The sequence below is a fragment of the Anomaloglossus baeobatrachus genome, chromosome 4 (assembly GCF_048569485.1).
Source record: "Anomaloglossus baeobatrachus isolate aAnoBae1 chromosome 4, aAnoBae1.hap1, whole genome shotgun sequence".
NCBI lineage: Eukaryota > Metazoa > Chordata > Amphibia > Anura > Aromobatidae > Anomaloglossus > Anomaloglossus baeobatrachus.
The window spans coordinates 102,619,351-102,638,235 of NC_134356.1; the positions used below are offsets into that span (position 1 = coordinate 102,619,351).

The window sequence follows — 18,885 nt, forward strand, 5'->3', positions numbered from 1 at the left end:
GGAAAAAGGGGCTAACAGATTAAAAAATGTAAGGAACTGTCAATTTCAGTGGAGGAAGCCTGATGATATGAGGTTGTTTCACAGCCAAAGGCATTGGATACTTGAACAGAAGCGATGGTGGTCTCAATGCTGAGCTTCATGTGAGTATCCTACAAGATAAGTAACTTCTTACACTTGAGTACTATGAGTTTGAAAAGGATGATATAGTGTTCCAGCAGGACAACGACCTGAAGCATACGTAGAGATTGGAAAGTAATGGTTCAATGACAATGAAGTAGGGGCGCTGGTTTGGCCTTTACAGACCCCAGACATCAACTCAATTGAACACTCGTGGGTAGAGTTGAAGAAAAAGCTGTATACATACCTAAATAAGTCGCCACAAAAAAAGAAGAAAAAAAAAAAATCAGCTCACCGAGTTGCTGTGATCCGCAGTATATCCAGGGCTGCGCACGGAGGGCTAGGCTGCCATATAGAAATCAAGGAAGAAAAATGTCCAGCGCGGTCCAAATTCTCGTATAAAAAGTCATCTTTATTATTTAATCCATAAAAATAGGGGTTTACAGGCGGTCAGCAAAATACATGGATGTTAATAGGACCCCACAAAGCTACGCGTTTCGACGTGAGTCTTAATCATGCATGATTAAGACTCACGTCGAAACGCGTAGCTTTGTGGGGTCCTATTAACATCCATGTATTTTGCTGACCGCCTGTAAACCCCTATTTTTATGGATTAAATAATAAAGATGACTTTTTATACGAGAATTTGGACCGCGCTGGACATTTTTCTTCCTAAATAAGTCGCCAGTATGCACCTACTTTGGAATGAGTAGTAGAGACCTGGGATCAGACTTTGGTTGAGACTTGCTGGAATTTGATCGGGAGTATGCACAGAAGGATTCAAGCAGTGTTGAAAGCAAGAGGATTTACAATATATTAACAAAATAATAAAAAATTTAATTTTTATTTTTAATAAAACACTGAGCTATTAGGGAATGTGAGAACAGATTGTAATTTGTAGTATACAGGAAGAAAAGAAAAATTCAAACACCAGGAGCAAAGCAGTAATAATGCAGTAACTAATCATATACTAAATAGTTGCAAGTCTAATTTATGTATGCGATAGTCACGCTCAAAGGTGTAGTGGATGGTGAGATATTGAGCCTGAAAGTCAAAAGTTCAAAATATTGTTACTGTTTTGCTTGTCAATGTGCGTATACGATGCGTCAGCACACTGCGAACAATGAATAAACAAACTACACTATGGACATAAAAAAACAAGGTACTTAGTTAACATTTTTTATCAAAAAGTGCAAAAGCCTTCCAACCACAATAAGGTGTACCTCATATAGAGAACTAGTGACTCACCTCTCCATCTGTCCAGACAGGCCTCTGGATGAAATGGGGAAAAGATAGAATCCAGGCTTAGCTCAGAATGAAACCTTTTTTTTTGAAAAATGGATGGATAACAATGCACAGCCTGGGAGAGGGCCACACCTGCTAATATGTACTACAAAAAAAACCAAAACCTTTTTATTTATACATCATCGGTAGAGAAGTTTGGGTATTCATGAATTGTAATGTACTGACCCATAGTGTATGTATATATGTTTGTATTGTACACTTGTTGTAGAAATTTGCACTCATGGCAAAGACCCGATTCAAATCCAATTTTTACAAATAAATTACTACTAATAACCTAGAAAACTATACTTCATCATGCATATTTTTTAATGTACACATATGAAAACAGATCACACACCTCACATAGGTATCACACAAATATGAAAAGCAGACTTACGGATGGCACAGTTTTTATATGCTCATTTGCCGCCGGCCTTGGGCTTAGTTCATATATCTTATGTTGTATCCAAGAAATAAAATGTGATTTAGATGAAAACCCCCAATACAGTAATTCACAATAATGAGTTAGATGGAGTCACTTTGGGTGAAAGCATTTAATTTACTTTAACCCATATTTATCTGTATGTGAAAATGTTTACAAGATATCATTGTGTCTGTTGCTTCTAACAGGAAAACCAATTTGGTCACAACTGGGCTTAAAACCAATTGAGGTACACACATTAATAACCAGTTCATGTTCACTTTGGTATGATCTGTTGAAAGTTTTTGACTTAGATTTTTCTGGCTGTAAAATCCACATTAAAAAAGTTGGTACAGATTTTGAATTTTTCTGTTCAGGACACTCTTTAAACTCTTCCCTTCCCTACGGGCAATATTACATTTTTGCTTATTCGTTTTTTCCTATCCTACCAAGACCCATAACTTTTTCTAGTTTCCCATCGATAGAGCCACCATGTGTGGGCTTAGTTTTTCGAGAATGTGTTTTAGTTTTGCATGATACCATTCATTTTACAATTCAACATACTGGCAAATGAAAAATAAATAACAAGAGCAGTGAAATTTTGAAAAAAAAAACAAAAAATGCAATTGTATTTTGAGTTTTGTTTTTATGGTATTAATTGTATGGTAAAATCACTTGTGAACATGATTCTCAAGGTCAGTTTGATTACAGCGATGGCTTACAGATTGATAATATATAGATACTATTATATTAACTAAGTGTTTATAGAGGAAAACCAATATATGTTAAAATTCTTATACTTTATTCATAGCTTGTAAAGATTATCACTGGGGAGTTTTCTGTTTTACCTGCATATAATTCAGATATGCCCTTGAATATCACTCCCGGTGAAACGGCATCCCTCCGGGCTTTGTCATCAAATCGTAATTTGTATGCAAACCTTCAGACAAGGGCGGTAATACAGCTTTGATGAATCTTGATGAATATAAACAAATGTGTCTTAATCTTCTTCAAAACAAAGATAACTAATGTGTCCTGGATAAGAATCCCACACTTGAATTCTCATATATACTTAATGATATACTGGTTACTGTGTTAGACTAAAGAATAATATTAAAAAATAATATGGAATTTGACATCAACATATCCACTAATTCCTACCTTCTAATCTTTAACAAAGTTGCATAAGACACTTCATCCCGTAAAAGGACGCCCGGTTGTTTTGAGTATTAACTCTATCTTTCTCCTGGGATAGTGGGAGGACACTGTTATTTTTCTGGAATCAGACTCTTATTGGACCTCTCATGTTACTTTCTGGGGTCACTTCATAAATTATATTTTTATTCTGTGGACTGGGACTGAGAGGTTGTTTGTGGACTTTGTTGGGAAACTTAATAATAGTTCCATTGGTGTTTTCTTTACCCCTGGAATCCAGCAGGGTGAGCTACCATTTTTGGATGTGACACTTGGAAGGAATGGTTAGAGTAGGATACTCAAGAAGATCTTTCGGCAACCTACGTCTATTAACAACTTCTTACACTGGAGCAGTCATCATCCGGCTCCTTTGAAAAAAAGCAACCTTAAAGGACAATATCTTAGACTAAGAAGGAACTGGTCCTCACAAAGCCTCTTTCATAGGCTGGCTCACGACCTTAAAAGGAGATTCCAAGCCAGAGGTTACCCTTTTGAGGTCCATAATGATGCATATAATTATGCCTCCGATAAGGACAGATAATCACTTATCACATCAAAACCCAAAACTGATATCTACTTTTCATAAGGATTATCAGAATCTTTTCATAGCCACAGTAAATAGGTCCTATTGGTTCTTCAAAAACATTGGGGAATCCTGTGGGCGGATGCTGGATTGGAGAATATCATTCCAGACTATCCCAGGATTACTTACAGAAGGGGCAGATCAGTGGGAGATTGTTTAGTTTACAGATTTTACCAACTTTTACAGACAGGGACATGGCTTGAGAGATAATTGCACGTTTAGATGTAGTCCTTTGCAAATGGATATAACCGTGTAAAATGGTGGATAATGTCAATACAGGGTACATTAACAGCATTAGAGATGTTGTGAACTGTGGCACAAAAAGTGTTGTCTATTTTGCAACTTGCGCATGCCCCTTAAATTATATAGGTAAAATCAAGAGGGAAATGTTAGAACATTTAGGTGAGCAGGGGTTATCCGCAATGCTACCGATATTCCCGTCAAGACATGTTTGTTTTGTTTATGGAGTTGATCTCAATAGTGTCTTTTTCAGATTCATAGAACTGGGGCTGCCACCCCTCAGCATTGGAGATTGGAATCAAACTCTATTTGTAATAATTATAATGGATAACTCAGGAATCTATTTGCGTGGAGCAAAGACACAAGTGAACCCGGTTTATAGCTGATAAAGTTTGTATGGTAACACACGGTGATTAGCCAACAAGTGCAGAGGAAAAACAAAGTTCATAAACACACAGTGAAAATATTAAATGAAGCCTTTAAGGAATGTCTCTAGAAAACCTCACAGGATAATGTGATTTAGCAATGCAGTCCTTGAAACTCCGTAAGGAAGTCACTTTAAGTCCAAAGCGAGATGCAGAGCAGTATACAATGTTCAGGAAAGAAATGAAGAGCCGTTTCTAGTGTCCAAAACAGTCCCGTGCTCTGCTACTGCTTCAATTCAATAGCAAGAGCATACAGAACACATGGAGAAGAATGAAGCAGGGGACACCATCTTGGAAAAGGGCAAAAAGCCCAAAAAGGAAAGGATAAACAGAAAAACCCGAGTTCTGACACTATTGCAGAAAGAGAGTCAGTGGATTTTTTGATCTACAGTGACAAGCAATAGGGTAACAATGAACTTTTGACTTTCATGCTCAATATCTCAGTATCCACTATAGCTTTAGGCGTGAGACTACCATCATTTTATAGACAATTAAGACAATTATCTTAGCTATCTGATACATAAATTTGACATGCAATAGTTTAGCATTTGATTAATTATGCAAAGACGGCACACAGAATGCGCAGGCGCTAGCTTTCCGGACACGCACCTGACATCACAGGGACACTAGGAAAGAGAAGGGGAGGAGGAATCCTGTATAATGAAGACTGGAGGCAGAATTCTCCACCGGGCAACGCATGCCCCAAAGTAGAGAAGATAGAAGATATAAAAAGATGATTTTTACAAAATGACCTATCATCCAGGAGGCATACAGGTATGGCTAATTTCACCTCTATGCTACCTGTATGCCCATATTAATAACTAAAAACTCAAAAGGTAACAGATTCTCTTTAAAAAACTGCAGTTAACAAAAACAGTAGAGGTCAAGATAAGGTCTGGAAAACAAAGCAAAATTTCTCTGAGAGCTGATCTTAGGATTGCTAAAGAGGCAAATCAGAATCCCTGTCTTACTGCAAAAGACCTTCGGGAAAATGTAGCAGACTCTGGATTTGTGGTACTTGGACTAATCCAGCCCAAAAAGTGCAGGAAGGAGAGAAAGAGTGGGAGAAGAATTGTGGACGGGAACAGAAGTCAGGTCGCCTGAGAGTGTGAAAGAGAGGAGACACTGCCTGTGTTCTGTTCGACAATGGAGGTTTGAAAAGAGGTATGCTGTCAGCTGCAAGAGATAGAGCGAGCTGTGAAAGACCCCAGCTTACTGTCGAGCGAGTACCTGACTGAGGCGATCATAGGTCAGGGAATCCGAATAAGAGAAGAAATGTCACCTGGAGAAGTCGGGAGACCCCTGGACTGTGTGAGAAGAGTTCCCACCTGCCGTGCATGGAGAAGTGCACACTGATGAGCATCACAGCACCGAACTCCCGGGAGTGGACTTGTTCCCCCTCGACTGTACTGTGAGCCTTTACCGGTGTGCGCTCTTAATAGGGCATTAGGCATTGTAGGCTTCAGTAGCTAGATTGCGGTAACCGCGTGGCCCGACTAGCTTGTTAGTGCAGTGCAGTTGTGAATATTTTGTGCTTGCCTGGTTGTACTGTTGGATTGACAATTGTAAGCTGGTGCGACGTATTGTTGTGGCACTTCAGCTAGAATCTGCAGTGTGTTAAACTTGACTGTTACCAGATTACTTAAACCCCATTCACTTGCATAAATGCTTATCTACTGCCTGTAAATAAAATAATATTTCTACAAAGCTGTACCCTTGTTTCTACCACCTCGTTGTGCAGAGTTCAATTATGGTACACAAAACGGTGGTCCCTTGGCTATCGCTTCATTTGTTTATTGTATTATTGACTAACGTATATTAATTCTTTATTACCTATTCTCTTATCTTGAGGTTATATACCTTTTTTAATATGTTATGAATAAAGTATAAGAATTTTGATTTCAGAGAAACCAAATTTGTATAGTGTTTTGTTTTTAAAGTAGCAGAAAAGACAAAAAAAGTGTTTTATTTTTGTATCTTTGAAGCAGTGATGCGGCTTCTTGTTTGCAAGGCAAGCTGACATTTTTTATCAACCTTGGGATAGATACATTTTGATAGCTTCTTATTGCATTTTTTTTGCATAGTTGTGGAGAATGAAAACCTTCAAATCTGTCATTTACAATTCTTTAATGGCGTTTATGAATCGGTTAAATTAATTTGATATTTTAATAGATCAAAAATTGATTTATTTTTTTATTTCTTTATTTTTAATAGGTATAATGGGGTGATTCAAATTTATGTTTTTTATATTTTTAAAAACTTTTTTCTTTTTAATTATTTTTTCACTCCCTAAGGGGACTTGAACCTATAACTAGAGCTGATCAAACTGGCAAAAAAACGGGATCGGCGGGTTACCGGCGGATAAAGAAAAAGTCCGATCCGCTCCAGAATCCGGTGCCCAAATAAGTTAATGGGGACCAGAATCCGGAGATTAAAAATGTTGGTGGAAGGGATAGGTGGGTAGGAGCACGCACAGTATACTCACCCAGGCTGTGTAATGGCAGCAAACTTCTTTCGGGTCACATTTTTCCCTTCTGGAGCCGACAATTCAATATTCATTGTTTTGCCTGCCCACCGGCACTTGTAATTGGTTGAAGTTAGACGTGCCCTCACCCTGACCGACAGCGTGTCAGCTGACTGCAACCAATCACAGGTGCAGGACGGCTGGTGGGCGGGGAAAGCATTGCAAGTGTCTGCGGGTCAGTATGGTGTTAAAAAATAAATAAAACAATTGGTGCAGGGTCCCCGTATTCTAATACCAGCACAGATAAAGCTCATGGCTGCAGCCCCCAGCTGTCGGGCTGTTACGAACCGGCGCCACCATAGCCGCAAGCAGCCTGCTGCGGTTCCTGTTGCGCCCAGGCGCCGGCTGCCGTTCTTGGCCGTGCCTTGGGTCGTCCAGTTGGTTGCTCCTTCCACCACGTCTAAGTGTGGAGAGGCGGCTAGTGCGCATGCGCGCGCAGATTTACCCCAACCAGAGTCTAAGCCCGGTGTTTTGCCTAGTGAGCATGCTCAGCCTGATTGTGTCATTTCTGAGACTAAGTCCTCAGTTCAGGCTACTGAGCATGCTCCCACAATTAATCCTAACAGCCTCTTTGCACAGGTACTTGGACTTCGTGCTGTGTCTAAGTTCTGGGATGTGCCTACTGAGCATGCTCAGGCAGATAGTCTAATTTCTGAGTCTGTTGTTCAGGCTACTGAGCATGCTCAGGCACTTGATGCATCAGAGGCTAGGTCCGGTAAGGACCTCACTGAGCATGTCCGTGAGGTGGCAGGCCCTGATAGGCAGAGGGTATCAGGTGTCCTGATGATGTGGCCACTCCAGACTGGCTCGCACAGGTCCGCCCCTATGATCTGGCACCTCATCATTGGTTGTCAGACGATGACTGGTGAAGTGTTTGGGGCGTGGCTGCCATGATGTCATCAGTGACGTGGCGGTTCCGGATAGGCCGCTGGTGACGTCGCTGATGATATGGCACTCTGCTATTGGACCTTGGTGGTTCCAACCTGGGTTTGGGGCGGATCTAGGTTATAAAAGGGGCTGGAGACAACATGGCGGTGCGCAGTCTTCACTCATATTCACTTAGAATTCATGGTGGCATAAGCCTTGTTGGAAGCGGTAGGTAGGGCTAGGCGAATGGTGCCTGTCACGCCAAGATTCGTGGCTCAGCACATGAGGGTCAGGCGCCGTGCTTCCTTGCTACCATTCCTGTTGTGCTATAGTAGTCCAGTGGCGTTAACTGGGCTGCGGCTGCTGCGTTACCTGTCCAGTTGTACTTCCTTCGCACACGGACAGCATACCTGCTGCGTCACCTGTCCGAGTTTGCCCTCTACGCACACGGACAACGCACTTGTTGCCCCACCTTTCCAGTTGCGCCTCCTACGCACACGGACAGCATACCTGCTGCGTCACCTGTCCGGTTGTGTCTCCTACACGCACGGACAGCATACCCCAGGACCCTTGTGGAGTTAACAGGGTGTTCCAGGATTGGGTGTGTGAACCTATTATCCTCCTTGGCTTCCCAGTCAACTCTACTGGTGTGATCCCTTGGCCTGATGTGTCCTCTACACATGTGGCCATTCGCGTAGTGACCAGAAATGCTAATCGAAGGACCGCTTGGCCTGTCATGTCTGACACACGTGGCTGACAGAGCGCTGTCGCAGTGGTCTTCTCGGTCAACACTACCTGGTCACCATCCAGCCTGACGGGTTGCGCCAATTCCACCAAAACGCTAACTGGGTTGTCGTCCGGTCTGACGTGTCTCTACACACGTGACCGGTTCCGTGGGTTATCACAGAGCTATCCAGCTCTATAGTCTCCGCCTAACCCACAGGGTGCCAGCAGCTCCATTACCATCTGGAGCACGGTGGGCCCCGACTGGCGATTGGGATATATATACCCCCTGGTCCTAATCTGCCGGTTCCCCCGTAACACGGGCTATATCTATTCTGTGTATTCAGTGACCAGGTTCACACATGCAAGGCTTTGCCGAGCGATGCCATGGCAGACTCGTGCGAGTCACTCGCAAGTGAGATTCCAGAAGAAACCGCATGCGGATTTTTTTGTTTATATAATTTAAATAAATAATAAAAAAAAACAACGTCCGGTCCCCCCCAATTTTGATACCCAGCCATGATAAATCTGGCTGGGAGCTGGTATTCTCAGCCCGCAGTTGCTCGGTATTACCGCATCTATTAGATGTGATAATCCCGGTGCTAAACCGGCTCTTCCCGTTGTCGTGGAGCGGTGCCATTCGGGGTAATAAGGGGTTAATAACAACGCATAGGCGTCTATGAGATACCTCCATCCTTAACCTGTACATGAAAGTAAATAAGCACAGACACAGAGAAAAATCCTTTATTTAAAATAAAAAGTGTTTAAAATACAAAAACGCACCCTCCTTCACCAATTTATTAACCTCCAACACAGCCCTCCAGATGAGGTCCCACGCCGCATGCAGCTCCTCTACATCTGAATATCACAGAAAGAGGCCAAAGACAATGGCCACTCGCTGTGAGCTCCAGAGAATGAATGAGCTGCGCAATGAGCGGTGATGTCACTCAGGTCATTTGCGGTCACAGCTGGAGGTTCCCACGGTCCTTCACCTGTGATCGCAGGTAACCTGACCTCAGGTGGAGGTCACTGAGTTCACAGACCTGCATCTCCTAGCAAAAAAAATCGCAGTTTTTCTGGCCAAGAGATGCAGATTTGGTGCTGAAATTTTTACATCATATTCCTGCACCCAATCTACACCTCCTGGCAAAAAAACCTACGTTTTTTTACACATTTTTTTGCTGTGATTTTTTTGTCGCTTTTTTTGCCAGGAGGTGTACATTTGGTGCTGAAATCGTCTGCACCAGACTTCAGCACCAAATTTCCATCTGCTGGTAGAATTTTCTTTTTTTTTTCTTTTTGGGCCAAGGGATGCAAATTTGGTGCTGAAATTGTTACACCATATTCCTGCATTCAATCTACACCTCCTGGCCAAAAAACGCATTTTTTTATGCTTTTTTTGCCGCGTTTGTTCTGGCTTTTTGTCGTGATTCTGCTGCGGTTTTGTGCCAGGATGTGCACATTTGATGCTGAAATTGTCTGCACCAGATTTCAGCACCAAATTTCCACCTCCTGGCAGAGAGAAAAAAAAAAACATTTTTAGGCCAAGGGATGCAAATTTGGTGCTAAAATTTTGACACCATATTCCTGCATCCAATATACACCTCCTTGCAAAAAACCCACACTTTTTGGGTGCTTTTGTGCTACGATGTTTTTGCCACGACTTTTGCCATGTTTTTTTGCCAGGAGGTGCACATTTGGTGCTGAAATTGTCTGCACCAGATTTCACCACCAAATTTCCACCTTCTGTCAGAAAAAAAGCCTCAGCCCTGTGATTATCTTGGCTGTGTATCAAAAGAAGAGCAACCGCATGTGGCTTTTCTTTTGTTAAATAATTAAAAAAATAAACGATGTGCGGTCCCCCCCAATTTTGATACACAGCCAAGATAAAGTCGGCTGGTGGTGGTATTCTCAGCCTGCAGGCACCCGGTATTGCCGCGTCTATTAGATTGAACAATGCCGGTACTATACCGGCTACCGGCTTTTCCCGAATGCGCTGGTGCGTTGGCAATCGGGGTAATGAGGAGTTGATAACAGCGCACAGCTGCTACTAAGCCCTAGGTTAGTAATGCCACAGGCATGTAAGAGATATCACACTGCATCACACTAACCTGTAAGTAAATGTAAATAAACACAGACACCAAAAAGTCCTTTTTTGGAATAAAGTAGAAAACGCACCCTCCTTCACCACTTTTTAACTCCCAACACCCTGCAGCTCTGGCGTAATCCACACGAGGTCCCACGCTGCTTCAGCTCTGCTACATAACACAGCCAGCGGCCATAGAGCACGACCGCTGGCTATGCAGACAATGATTGAGCCGCAATAATTGCAGGCAGACACTGTCACAGGCTGGGGGCGTGTCTGCCTGCAATCAATCACAGACGAAAGGACGGCCGGTGGGCGGAGAAAAAACGGAAAGCTGTGTGTATGTGATGTGCTGTGCAGGAAGTGAATGTGCGACCCAGAAGCAGTGTAACGCCATGACACCGAGTCTCAGAAGTATCAAGGTGTCGCTTATTTCTTGTATTGTTTATTTTTACTTTAATTCCCGATTCCGGATCATGCACCCGGAATCCCAGGCCCGGATCCAGCACACAGATTTCTTTGAAGCCGCGTGGATCCGGACTTTTACAGTCCGGATCCGCTCAGCCCTACCTATAATCCACTTTGTGAAAATTATTACCAAGGAATAGAACAGTGTACAGCAAATGGCAATAAGGTTAAAATATAACTTTTAATTAAGTCTTATTAAAAACGACTCATGGTCTAATATTCACCCGTGCATGGTATCACACAAATTTTAGACGAACACAGACAATTGGGTATTCAATCCCAGGAGATATTGAAAAAACCTCCACTGGAGAAAGATAGATCAGATATCAATTACTCCTATGGTATCTTATTATCAAGTATTTTTATCCAAGGGTAGTGTAATGAAACACAATATCTGCTCGTTACCTCAAATTGCTGTTTTGCCTCTGGCAGAAATGGGGTATGACAATTCACCCATCCTCTCTGGCAGAGAAAATTAAAAAGATATTACCTTAATGGGACATGATGCTCAATGTAAATTCAGCCCAAAGGTAATCATTAGAATAAGCTCAATGCCCTCCTTTTTCCCAACGCGTTTCCTCTTATCGGTTCATCAGGGGAAATATTAAATGGAGGCTGTGGTATAGAAAAGACAAAATGAGCTAATACCCAGTCTAAGTAGTGCTCAAATAGAGTAAAATCATTGCTATATATATCCCCAAATCATAAGCAGATGTTACCTTATTTAGAGTAGCATAGGACCTATATTGCCCTAGGTGTGAGCTTCATAACACACCGGGTCCGGGGACCACACCTCTTATGGAGTCCACATAAAATGCCGGAAACGCCGGTCTTTTCATCTCTGGCCCTATATAGCCTCATTTTCAAAATCGCGCGCCATGTGACGTCAGTCACATGACCGCCGAGTCAAGCACCACGTCATTCTTACCTGCCATGTGACCACCGCGTCATAAGTCCCGATCACATGCTCAGGTCAGTTCCTGCTCAAATGCATGCTGGGTTCTGATCACAATGACGCGGTCACATGGTCATTGTTACCACGCCCCCAAGTCCAGTTCCTAGTTAGAAGTATGTGGACCAATAGTACTAGGGGAAATCGCGGTCATGTGACCTCCGTTCAGGCCACGCCCACAATCCTCTGTTTCACAAGCAAAACAAGGGGCACCTATATACATAAAAGCACAAATGCTCCCATATAGTCAGCGGTCAAGCTTCTACCCTTTGAGGGGAGGATTATATGTGGATTATATATCCTTAACGATGGTGTTAAACTTTCTGAATTACCCCTCCATATTACAAAAATATCATCCAGATATCTTGACCAAAAAACTAAATTATTTTTGGGACGGGTTATTCCGTCTTTTTAATTTCACCTAAACCAAATAGAGAAAATAGCTATACCCCAAAAGAAATACTCCCTTCTCTTTATTACACATTCAAACTTTCTTATAAAGAATATGTTAAAGAAGGGCCATCAGGTATATACCTAAGCTAAAAAGTTATGGTTATGAATTTTTATACTGGGAAAACCACACTGTATTACAACACCATCGTTAAGGATATATAATCCACATATAATCCTCCCCTCAAAGGGTAGAAGCTTGACCGCTGACTATATGGGAGCATTTGTGCTTTTATGTATATAGGTGCCCCTTGTTTTGCTTGTGAAACAGAGGATTGTGGGCGTGGCCTGAACGGAGGTCACATGACCGCGATTTCCCCTAGTACTATTGGTCCACATACTTCTAACTAGGAACTGGACTTGGGGGCGTGGTAACAATGACCATGTGACCGCGTCATTGTGATCAGAACCCAGCATGCATTTGAGCAGGAACTGACCTGAGCATGTGATCGGGACTTATGACGCGGTGGTCACATGGCAGGTAAGAATGACGTGGTGCTTGACTCGGCGGTCATGTGACTGACGTCACATGGCGCGCGATTTTGAAAATGAGGCTATATAGGGCCAGAGATGAAAAGACCGGCGTTTCCGGCATTTTATGTGGACTCCATAAGAGGTGTGGTCCCCGGACCCGGTGTGTTATGAAGCTCACACCTAGGGCAATATAGGTCCTATGCTACTCTAAATAAGGTAACATCTGCTTATGATTTGGGGATATATATAGCAATGATTTTACTCTATTTGAGCACTACTTAGACTGGGTATTAGCTCATTTTGTCTTTTCTATACCACAGCCTCCATTTAATATTTCCCCTGATGAATCGATAAGAGGAAACGCGTTGGGAAAAAGGAGGGCATTGAGCTTATTCTAATGATTACCTTTGGGCTGAATTTACATTGAGCATCATGTCCCATTAAGGTAATATCTTTTTAATTTTCTCTGCCAGAGAGGATGGGTGAATTGTCATACCCCATTTCTGCCAGAGGCAAAACAGCAATTTGAGGTAACGAGCAGATATTGTGTTTCATTACACTACCCTTGGATAAAAATACTTGATAATAAGATACCATAGGAGTAATTGATATCTGATCTATCTTTCTCCAGTGGAGGTTTTTTCAATATCTCCTGGGATTGAATACCCAATTGTCTGTGTTCGTCTAAAATTTGTGTGATACCATGCACGGGTGAATATTAGACCATGAGTCGTTTTTAATAAGACTTAATTAAAAGTTATATTTTAACCTTATTGCCATTTGCTGTACACTGCCCTACCTATAATCCATCAGCAACTCATGAACACGAGCAAGGGGAAGCTGGTGAGTACAAAGAACTGTGCCCTCAGAGCATTTAAGGGGTGAACAGCAGCAGGCGGATCTCAGCTCCACCCAGTGCTATTAGAGGTAGATGCTGGCTGTGTAACACAGCCATAATCTGCCAGAAATAATGCATTCTTAGTTTCAACCTGCATCAGAGATAGGGTCCGTAAGTGTGTGAGCGATAACACCAAATGTAACACACCTGCTTACCATGCACACCTGAGACCTTGTAACACTAATGAATCACATGACACTGAGGAGGGAAAATGACCAATTGGGCACAATTTGGCGATTTTCACCTAGGTATGTACTCAGTTTTGCTGAGAGCAGTTTAGACATTAATGTCTATGTGTTGAGTTGGTAAGGTTCCTACTAAATATCTTTGCTAGGCTTTAGATCTACTCCAGCCACCAACAAAGCCTTTGTGACATGGCAAACCTGTAGCTAAAATCTTGTTGGGCAGAACATTCCAGTATAACTTTACAATGCCATTCATAATGCAAAACTATGAAAGCTCTCAGTGTTATGATTTTTCACCAATCTTTCATTGGAATGAATGAAATAATTATCACATATTAAATATTTCAGCTCAAAACTTAAATTTAAAGAATCTACCCAGAGGATGTGTGAGGGTGTTCTGCGATAATAAATACTTAGTTTTACTGATGCCTGCCTAATCTCACTATTCTTATCATCTCACTGATCTCATAATCTCACTGATCTCATAATCTCACTGGTCTCATCATTTCAATGATCTCCTTGTAGGATATAACTTCTATATATACCATACTGTTCCCACCATGTGAAACAAATAAAAAAAATATATGTTTGAAAAAACACTTTTTTTAAAAAAAAACTGTTGAAAATGATACAACCTGCTAAGTAAGACGTGGCTTACATAGAAATCATTGGACCCCATAGCAAAAGTCTGAAGTCCCCACCCCCCCCCAAAAAAAGATAAATAATCAACAGGTGTTCTTTAATAGAGGCATGCATGTATTAGTTAGAGGCCAAATATTGTCCAACAAAGAGATTTCCCTGAAATGTGCTATGATACACTGTTTTATAATACACGGTGCCATAATGCATTGTGCCATAATACACAGTGTCATGTGTCATAATACCTCATGCCATAATACGCCATGCCATAAAATGTTGTGCCATAATTGATTGTGCCATGTACCATAAAACATCAAGCAATAATACATTGTGCCATAAAACATTGTGCCATGTGCCATAATTCACGGTGCCATGTTCCAGAATACAAAATGCCATGTGCCATAATACACAATGCCATTATAGATCAAGCCATAATACATTTTGCCACTGCCGGTCAGCTCCAGACCAGAACTTCTCACTCGCGGGGACTTCATTGCGTTACGGACTTCACAGCGTGAGAGAAATTCCAGGTCTGGTGCTGATCTGGAGTGACCTATGGAGCCTTGATGCAACTAGAACCAGCTGTGTGGCGATGAGTATAATTTTTTTTTTGCTTTTTTACATTTTGATGGCCTTTTATGGTTCAGAAAAATGGCGGCCAGCAGATGCCATTTTTCTGCACCCACAGACAAATTAATTACAAAACAATCTGCATTTTGGTGAATGAGGATATTTGTAAAGTTTGTGTAGAATTCAATTCTACTCAAATTTATTTTCTTATCTCTAATATATATCGGTCACAACCATGTTACTTTGTGCTCTCTGACGGGTATCTATGTCCTCAGTGTACAGTGTGATTATCTGCGAGAACTCGACTGACATACATAGCCAGGTTTCTGCTGCAACTGCTAGTCCTGGTGTTTTCCTGTATGCATATATATGTGATATGAAGTAAGCTGTGCAATATGATAAATTGTGATGCTGTCAGATAAAAGATATTTAGCTACTTTTTGATGCTAACATTTTTTTTTGTTTTAGTATAGCCTTAATCTTATTGACTCAGAATTTATCAGCACCCAGGCCATTTTTACTGTACATTAAATGCCATATAAATGGAACCCAGAAAACAATGACAAAATTGCAGAGTTTTTTGCAACTTCAGACCACTTTATCCTGGTTTTTTTCACTACATTTCATGTTAAAGTGAATAAAGTCATTAAAAACACTTCTCAATATAATTTTAAATAACAAGTACTTGCTACTAATTCTAGCATTGTTTCACTTTGCAATGCCCCAGCATCTTTAAAATAACTTAAAGATTCTGTGGATGAACACATAGATAATAGTGATGAGCGGACTCGCAGATAACTGGGACCGGTTGATCCCGGTGATCTGGTTTCTAAAATCCAGTTTTGGGACGGGAGTTCCCATGTAAGTTTATGGGGACTAGAATCCGGTGATTAAAAATGGTGACAGAAGGGATAGGGGGATGGGAGCAAGCACACTGTGCTTACAGAGACACATGCACAGCTGTACACTGCTCCTAGGCCGCGGGGCCATGCCTTAGGCTCATTTCATTTACACTGCTTTCCCCGCCCACCAGCTCTTGTGATTGGTTGCAGTCAGACGCGCCCGCACCCTGAGTGGCAGCTTATTAGCTGACTGCAACCAATCACAGGTGCCAGGATGGCCAGTGGGCAGGGATCCGTTCCTGAGTTTGGATCACATTAAAGGGAGGGATTAATCTCCCCATCTGCTCCAGTGTCAGCCTTTGTGTATATTACACTGTATTTGGATGACATCCGAGTGAAGTCTGATGTTTCTCTCGCACCCATAGACTTGTATGGGTGCGAGTGATACAAGACTCGGAGACAATTGCAGCATGCAGCGATTTATTTGTCAGTCCGATGTGAGCTACTGTATTAAATGGGGCTGAGTGCAATTCGAGATTTGTTTGCATTGCACTTATGCGAGTCATACGTCAGTGTGACTCTATCCGTACAGTAAAAATAAATAAAAAAATTGGCATAGGGTTCCCCCCAATTTTGATACCCAGCCAAGATAAAACCCGACAGCTGGGGGCTGTTATTCTCAGGCCGGGGAGGGCAATGGTAATTGGTCACCCCTCCAGCCTAAAAATAGCAACCTGCATCCGCCCAGGATTGTCGCATGCATTAGATGTGACAAAGCCGACACTTTACCCAGCTCTTCCCGATTGCCCTGGTGCAGTGGCAATTGGGGTAATAAGGAGTTAATGGCAGCCCACAGCAGCCACTAAGTCCTGGATTAGTGATGCAGGCATCTATGAGACACCCCCAGCACTAATCTGTAAGTGAAAGTAAATAAACACAAACACTGAAAAAATCCTTTATTTGGAATAAAATACACCCTCTTTCACCACTTTATTAACCCCCTAAACATCCCTGCAGGTTCAACGTAATCTACATGAGGTCCCACAGCGATTCAGCTCTGCTAAATCTCAGTCACAGCGAGTGGCCATGTAGCATGACTGCCCGCTGTGTAGACAGACAATGACTGAGCCGCGATGAGCGACGATGTCACTCAGGCTATTTGCGGCCACAGGTGGGAACCTCCAACTGTGATGTCTTTACTCATCGCGGCTCAATCTCTGTCTGCAGTGACAGCGGGCAGTCATGCTCTACGGCCGCGCACTGTGACTCAGATGTAGCAGAGCCAGGATTGTCGTGGTACCTCATGTGGATTACGTCAGACCTGCAGGGGTATTTGGGGTTAATAAAGTGGTGAAAGAGGGTGTTTATGTCATGCTGTACAAAGGCTAGTAAGACATAGTACAGCGTAATCCCCACTAGGTGGCAGCAGAGTAGTGAAGGAAAGACAAAGAAACACTGTAACAGAAAGGCAGCTGAAGTACAGCAGAGTAACTTCAGCAGGCAGTTAACAGGCAAGCCACCAGGGGGCAATAGAGTGGTCAAACATTCAGGGTCTAGCCAGGAAAGTCAAGTCACTTAAAAGGGAGGATCAATATTAAAGTAAGAAAACAGAACCAAGTCGAAAGCCGGGAGATCAGGTATGCAGAGGAAAACACAAACAACAGACAGGAGAGGGAAGTCAGGGACCGGGACAGGCAGACAAACGGGGGAGGGTTCAAGTCAGGACACAGTGGCAGGGAGGCAGGACAGATCGGGAACACTCACCAGAACAAGTATACATGCTGCAAGGCAGAAATATCACTGGCACTGAGCCATAGGTAGAGAGGCAATATATAGCATCCTGTGGTGCAGAACGAGGCAAGGGAAGTTAACCCCTGACATGACCAGGCCAGCGCTGGGTGTAACCAGCAGCGGCAAAAAAACAGCCTGGATCATGACACTTTTTTTGTATTTTATTCCAAATAAAGGATTTTTCTCGGTGTTTGTGTTTATTTCTTTTCACTTATAGGATTAGTGATGGGGGTCTCATAGTGCGCTGCTATTAACCGCTCATTACCCTGACTGCCACCGCACCAGGGCAATCGGGAAGAGCCGGGTAAAGTCCCGAGCTTGTTGCATCTAATGGATGTGACAATCTTGGGTTGGCTGCAGGTTGCAGGTACTGACTCGCAGACAGCGCCTGTAATTGGTTGCAGGCAGACACTGTCACACAGCCTGGGGGCACGTCTGACTGCAACCAATCAAAGACACTAGGCCATCCAGCGGGTGAGGGAAGCAGTGCATATGGATGAGCAATGATGAGTAGCCCAGGAAGTTAAGGAGAGGCCGCAGGAGCAGTGTACAGCCGCGAGGGAGCAGTGTTCAGCCGCAATCTAAATTTGGTTAGTATGAAACACGCGCTTATTTTCTTGATTTTTATTTTATTTTCTTTTTAAATTTCTCAAGTGCCGGATGATCTTTGAAACTGCATGCATCCGGACTTTTACAGTCCGGGTCCACCCATCACTAATAGCTAAACATTAAGCTAGTCACATGTAGGTTTACAATGCTTTTTGGAATTTTAATATAGTTTAGGGGTTCATCTCCTTAGCAGTTCGCTAATCAACTCTTAGGCTATGTGCGCACGTTGCGTTTTTTCATGTGTTTACGCAGCATTTTAACACTAGAACTACTGAGGTAGTCATTTTGACTACTTCGCACTATGTAGTTCCAGTAGGTGTCACGAGTCCAGTAGTTCTAGTGTTAAACTGCAGAGTAAACAAATGTGTTCTGCGTCCCCAGCAAAGTCTATGAGAATTTAGCAAATTCCATGCGCACACTGCGTTTTAAAAAGCAGCATTTTGCATGCCAAATTTTTGACAAAATCGATGCGTTCTAAAAGGCAACATGTCACTTCTTTTGTGCGTTTTGGATGCTTTTTCCCACTCTATCTATGGTAGAGCA

The 18,885-nt window shown here is 42.5% G+C and overlaps 1 protein-coding gene across 1 annotated transcript in view; it reads left to right on the forward strand.

Moving 5' to 3' along the window:
* Nucleotides 1–18,885, forward strand: part of LOC142303261 (A disintegrin and metalloproteinase with thrombospondin motifs 2-like) — a 646,340-nt gene that overhangs the window by 388,939 nt on the left and 238,516 nt on the right. The gene's annotated exons all lie outside the window — the stretch shown is intronic.